This window comes from Echeneis naucrates, chromosome 10 (assembly GCF_900963305.1).
Source record: "Echeneis naucrates chromosome 10, fEcheNa1.1, whole genome shotgun sequence".
Lineage (NCBI taxonomy): Eukaryota > Metazoa > Chordata > Actinopteri > Carangiformes > Echeneidae > Echeneis > Echeneis naucrates.
The window spans coordinates 9,361,915-9,368,657 of record NC_042520.1 but is presented as its reverse complement, the minus strand read 5'-3'; the positions used below and the strand labels follow the sequence as shown (position 1 = coordinate 9,368,657).

Genomic DNA, 6,743 nt, shown 5'->3' with positions numbered 1-6,743 from the left:
GTAAAACAACAGTATTAAAATGAGAGCTGAGAGGTGCATCGGTTCCACACTGATGACTTCTGACTGTATCGACAGGACTTGACATCGCAGAGACTCCGCGCTGACTGACTTTGATTTTTGCTGAATGTGAAATGATTTTGCGTCTTTGTGGCTGTTGTGGGAGTAAGCGGATTAGGATTGGAAAGAGAAGTTTAAACATGTGGTGATAACCTCTTCAAAGAGGAGGACACTCGGGTCATCACACCCTCTCTTGTATTTTCCATTTATTTATTTATTTATTTAAATACAAAACAGAAAACAAAGGATCTCCGGCTGTCTTCAACAGACAGCTACTGGCTACTTTACTTGCATTTGCAAAAGGAATAACGTTTCACACCAAAGTTAGTCTTTGCATGAACAACATGCATTTTTTCAACACAAAATGTCTATTTTTGATTTAAAAAAAATCAATTTTTGTGTCAACATGTGTCATTTTCCAGTTCAATGTGGGAGTACAAAGATTTAATTATTTTCCTCAGATTTTGGAAAGCTGATTTCATGTGTGCACAGGCGCTTATTAAAAGTAAATATGCACCCTGTCTTTTGCATGTTTAATTATACATAATTTCCTGTGTGTTTTGTGAAAGGGACAATGTTACACTGTGTGGTCCCAAGAAATGCACAGTCTTTTGTCCAACAATCAGGGGAAATCATAGTAATTCAGCCACTACTTCAAAGTACAATTCCTCATGAGAGAAATACATTTGCATCTTACTTTTGAATTTCAGTGAGGAAATAATTTTGTTTTCATCTCACCAGGTCTGGTTAAGCTTCTCATGTCCATCACACTGTGACAAGGAAGGAAAAAAACACCAACCAGCAACATCAGGCAGAACTGTCCTCCAACCTGGAAGTGACAATAAGAGAAAAACCATGAGAGAGAGGAGACAGGCTGCGTGAGAAGGAGCTCTTCACAAATGTAACACTTTTAACTAAAAGTGGAAACAAAATGTGGAGGAAACTTTACATTAGATAATTGAGTCAATTTGGTGGAAAGTGTGATACCAGCAGATGAAATACATATAGTCAATATGTTGAACACAAAAATACACAAGCGAGCTGAATCTGAAGCTGAATCTCTGTTTTGGAACTTAATGGACTCTTCATTTAGAGAAAGGGCCATTTAATTCATTAGAGTGGTGAATTGTTCTTTTACTATTGTCTAATTTTACAGTGTACAGCGTGTCTATGGAGTTAATTGTGACTAATTGTGTGTGTCCTGGAATGTGTGTGCTCATCATAGTTGTCTTTTTGTCTGTGCCTCCATGTGCCTATGTGCCAATGCAAGTGTGTGCCCATATGTGGGTGTATGAGTATGCCACTGTTACTCTGTGCCTGTGTGTGTGTGTGTGTGTGTGTGTGCGCGCCACTCACCCATGCGTGTTGTATGCAGCCTATTAGTGGAGTTTAACCCCTGTGTTCAGGGAGTCACATCCCCTCAACACACCAGGCTCCATTCTTACTGCAGCACGTTAACATTTTACTCTCCCCCCTCAACACCCCACACCCTCCGCCCTCCACCCCCCACCCCCCCACCCACATTTGTCCTAAGAGGGCAATTAAGGAAACAAACGTTTTCCCCAAGATAAGCTGGCTGCCAGCTTTGAATACTAATGCAATGCCAAGTGGTTACAAATAGTGAGTGCTCTAATTACCGGCATTGTTTTCAATCATAAATTGCTCAATTTCCCAGGATGAGGCCTCCATGGCTGGAGAAAAAAAAAATCACAATCTGACAGAGGCAAGAGACAATCATCTCTACGTAGCAACTGACTTTGCCTGCATATGTGTGTATTCATGTGCCCACATGTGGGCACACATGTTGGTGCAAATAAGCTCATCTGCCTCTGTGTGTGCAGACCCTTTGCACATCCCGCTCTGTCACTGGTGCCCTTGACAAGTCAAGAAATGGATCCTGTCAGCTTGTGCAGCATTTAGCACTACAATTATCCCCTTTCACAGCCTGGTTGCATTAATGTAAACCACACCAGGCAGTGGCTGCCACTGAGTGATGAGCACGATGTGGTGCACAATCTCTGGGTGAGCAATTTGATGCAATTGTGCTGTTGTGATCATCAGTGCAAATCAGGGCCTGCTCATTTATTAAGCAATTTCTGTTGGAGAAAATTAGAAGGAAGGCTCTTTTAATGTGGCAGGAGATAGTAATATCCCAACAATAATGCATAATGTGGCTCACTTCAAACAACAACAACAAAAAAAGGATATTGTAGATTGTTTAGTCTGCAGGACGTGTCAACAGATCAGGGAGGGGGTAACTATTCTGAGGGGCATGGCTATCCTCATGAGGCCACCATGAGTAGGGAGGCAGCACAGACCAAAGCAACAAGGACTTGCTCCCTGGGAATGAGAATGAGTCACGCCATAGGATGCGCACACAGGACCCATCCGTTGGCCTTAGCTGACCTTTAGCTCTGACGATGGCTAATGGAGGACTGGCCCTTGATCAATGCACTGAGAGACAGGGATCCTCATCCCTGCCCTTTCACTGGGCCAGAATGGGACGGACGCTGCCAGAAGCCAAACCGTGGAGCCATCGACCCCGCCACTTTCCCATCCTGTGGGTGACAGCTGCAGTGCCAATGAGCCTGGGGACACCACGCTGCCCTGCCATGTAGGAAGGACAGCCAGCAACTCCATCTCTGTGGTGGTAGGAGGAGAAGTCAGTGTTGATCTGCTTGTGAATGTCAGAGTTACGTAAACAAGCCCAGCAAATACTGTTAGCTGCTGATAGGAGGGCCGGTACCAGAGTGGAAACTTCCTCACAGTCACGCATTATTGTGTGGTTCAAGACATTTGTGTTTATCAGCGCCACACTTTTTCACCACTAAATTTTCCCATCGCCATATTCGTGATTTGGGAATATGTAGCTTGTTAGAGCTACTGGTGAACCTATGTGTCATGCTAACATAATGAGTCACACCATAGGATTGTCATCCATCAAATGCGTTTTTTTTTTTTTTTTTTTTTTTTTGACAGCTTGGTTTTTTGAAACAGCTTCCATTTAATTACTTCCATTTAAGTTGAATAGAGTAGGAATAAATACTGAAAACTCTCGTAACCTTTGTCTGTAAAAAGTTGACGTCACATCAATAAAACACAACTCCTGCAAAACCCTTGTCATTTGTTAGAAGTTGTGTTTGCATTTTGAGGGTTCTTGTCGTTCTCTGTGCACTTAAAATGTTACCGTGGGGAATATTTTTCCGCAGCGCCATGTTGCTCAGATGTGCCTGATGTTGGGTGCTTGGTGGTATGCTTTGTAACCCAGATGGTGCACCACTGTATATCTTTTATCAGGGAAGCCTTTTTTGTCAATAGGCGACGATTGCATTAAAAAAAACACAACATTTAGTTTTGCATTTTAATGGTTCAGGCTTCAATTCAAACATGTTAAGATATTCAAAACAATAGCAGATAAAATATTCATTCCATATGGGACGAGAAAAGAAAACATCCAAGAGGTTTAGCACAGATTGTTCTTTTTATTATCATTAACAGTAATGTGATTATGAAGCCCCCTGTCACCTCCTCACAGCAGCACCTCATTTCAGAAGTCATTCATTAGAACAAACAGAAGGAAGGCAAGAAGACAGCGAGGAAGAGGTGTGGGGAGAGAGCACAGTATAAAATAAATTAGTTTGTTCTTATTAGTCGAACCGCTTTGAGATGGTAGAAGAAAGCATGCCTCAGAAATTCAAAGGATATCACTGGTGCTGTATTTGGAGATGAAGATGTCATGCGGAGCCCCTGATCCCTGATGGTCTTGTGCTATGTCTGTAATCGTAGTTACGCTTACTGTCCACTTTGGATTGTAAAGGCCACAGGGAGCCTTGAAATATGGGTCTGAGCAGTGTATGTTTGGACTGAGATTGGCCTGCAGTGTTTCTGTTCAAGAGCATGGGCTGATGCAGACTGTGGTGAAACTAATCAAAAAGCTTCTTATGTCTTCTGCCTCCGATATCAATGGATTGTTCAGTCTTTCCCTCACGATTTGGCCCAGTGTTTACTGAATAAGATTTTTTACACTGGAGTGGCAGTAAAGGCCACCGCTCTCAATGAAGCCCCCTTGGTTCCTTTTCCATAAGAGCAGTCAGACGGCGTCTCTTCATATCTGTTCCCTCTGGTGCCTCTTATCTTACCAGGCCTGTAAAGGTCCAAACGATCAACCTCTATACATGTTAATGTGCGAATGTATACATATGTGAGGATAAAATAGCAGGAATGTGATACAGAGTGGTCAGAGGCCCAGTTGGGGGTGCGGGGTGGTTGGTGGGGGGGTGAAGAGAGCCGTGTGGATCCTGTAGTGGTGTGACAGACTCCCCAGCCTCCTGGTAGGATTTGTTGGAATGTGAGAGAGGAGGATTTTAGCACCAAGCGAGCCACGCCAGAGTGCTGCAGACTTCATGCCATCTGTCTCAGCCTCCATCCTGTCTTTGCCAAACTCATCAGACCTTTATTTCCTCTCCCTCTATCTCTTTCTCATCACTGTTCACAAGAGTAGCGGACATACTGAGATCTGCTAATGTACTGGAGGGGAAAAAAATGGCTGGGCTTAATAAACAGATTCTAAAATTTCTATTGATTAATATGTATTCTTGGAGCTAATTGTCGGACAGCTCTCATGGAGATAAAATGTGTGTTCCATAGCCCTGCCATTTGTTACTTGACCAACAGGGAAAGGGAGAGAGCGATTTATACAATGGCAGACCTGATGATCAGTTAATAATGAAACATGTTTCAAGTGAGAGCCAAAAAGTTCACTTAATTTCATGGTTTATTATAAACAATCTTTTAAATTGCTTAACTTTTGTGACATACTGTACTGAGATTCAAATTATGTCTAATTAAAATATATCCTATGAAAGAATAATAAAGTTTGTGTTGTATGCAGTTATTTTGTCAAACGGTGAGTTGATTCACAAATTAAAATCTACACAAGAGATTTTAATTCAGTCCATGAAAATCTCAACGTAAAATTACCAAAAATGATCGAATGACTAGCACGCAGGAGGCTTTCTGTGCATTCTTAGACCACATTTAAATCAAAAGCAGCCTTTCACATCAAATGGATTTGGAGTTTGGATGGGACTGATCTCTTACCCTCTCTCCCTATGTGGGCGACCAGGGAGGCAGCTGCAGTAGATCACAGGGAGGAGCTGCGTGCACTCCATGTCCTTAACCTGTTCGGGGAAGGACAATGGAGTGAGAAGGGAAAAGAAATGTACCCCTCGTCCAAAAGAGAACACCAGGTGAGAGGAAGAGGGCAGGAAGAGGGTCTTGGCAATCAATCAGGTCAGCGAGGGAAGGGAGAGGAGCCAGGTTCTCACTAAGGACCCTCAGACCATCCTCTGGGTGAGGAGGACCGTGGAGGCACTTGGGGTTTAGCCACACTGTTCAGCCACATCAGAGCTCAGACTGCCACTGTAACTGGCGTAATCTAACTAGGAAACAAATACTCACAACAGTCTGGTGCACAACGAGCTCAACAGGTACATTTCTGCTGTGGAGGTCATAGAAACCCATCCGCTGCAGAAAGCTGAATCTGGGTATAAAACATTGCATAACTCCAAATAAATGACGGGAGTTGATATAGACCTGACCGCGTGCCAAGAAAATGTTGAAAATGAAATGAGATTATTTACCTGTGTGTATCCACTTTATTTACACAATACAACCATCCAACTGCAGCGGAATGATGGTGCTGAAAGGAAAAAACAACAAAACCAAGACTGAATAATTCTCCAGAAGGGAACGCAGAAATAAGCATCAGATAGGACTTAAACAAAAAGAAAATTGAACATTTTAATCAGCAGATGTTTTGTATGAGTGCACACGTGTGAATGCAGGCAGCTGGTACACCTGTACACCACCAACATCACTGTCGGACTGTCGGACAGAAGATTTCAGTGAACAGCGTGTTCTTTGGAATATTGACTGTTACATTATTTACAAATATATCCAGTGATATGGCCTAAATAATGAGGAAAGAAATCTGGGAAAAATTTGGATCCAGTTTTACATGTCTATGAATCAGACATCCCATTCATAGGAAATGCGTTTAACCAGAGCAACAGAGAGGAATCTGCAGGCTGCTTTAGCATTTGGCCAGCTTTGGAGGAGGTGAGTGCTATTAATGTCTACATGCTCATCCCTCTGAGCGCACAACATCCAAGTAAACACTCATGTACGTGCACACTTACATGCACAAACAGAAACTCAAATCCTGAGCCCCCACCCCTCCCCTCATCCTCTTTCTGCTTCCCTACCCGGGCATGGAAATGAAAGCTGGGCACTCAGAGGTTGGAAGAAATGAAGACGTGTCTGATTTCCACAGCAACCAATAGTGGTGCAGCACTCCAGACACTCTGCCCTCTGATAGGTCTTTGTAAGTTTCCTCATCTTGAAGCTCATATCATTCCCCCTAATCCCGCTTCCCAAACATAAACAGACCAATCCTGAGACAAGGCTGAGAGGCTGAGGAGGGATGAAGGAGCTGAGGCAGAGAAGCAGTGAGGGATGCAGTTCAGGAGCAGAGAAAGGAGCACCAGAAGCTGATGTTGGTTTAAGAAGTAGTCAGTGTGTTATTATTAATAAAGCATTAAAAAAAGTGAGGACATCAAAGCATACAGGAGCTATGCTATCATACATGAAAGTAACGCACTATGGCTTAATGTTTCCTAAGGCAT

The 6,743-nt window shown here is 43.0% G+C and overlaps 1 long non-coding RNA gene across 1 annotated transcript; it reads right to left on the bottom strand.

The window, feature by feature from the left end:
• Positions 1-4,031: 4,031 nt before the first annotated feature.
• On the bottom strand, positions 4,032-5,818 carry LOC115050267 (uncharacterized). Its single transcript, XR_003841178.1, has 4 exons — positions 5,700-5,818; positions 5,518-5,599; positions 5,158-5,237; positions 4,032-4,385 (listed from the first exon to the last, which is right to left on the bottom strand). It is a non-coding gene; the product is annotated as an uncharacterized LOC115050267 (long non-coding RNA).
• Between the last annotated feature and the right edge of the window lie 925 nt (positions 5,819-6,743).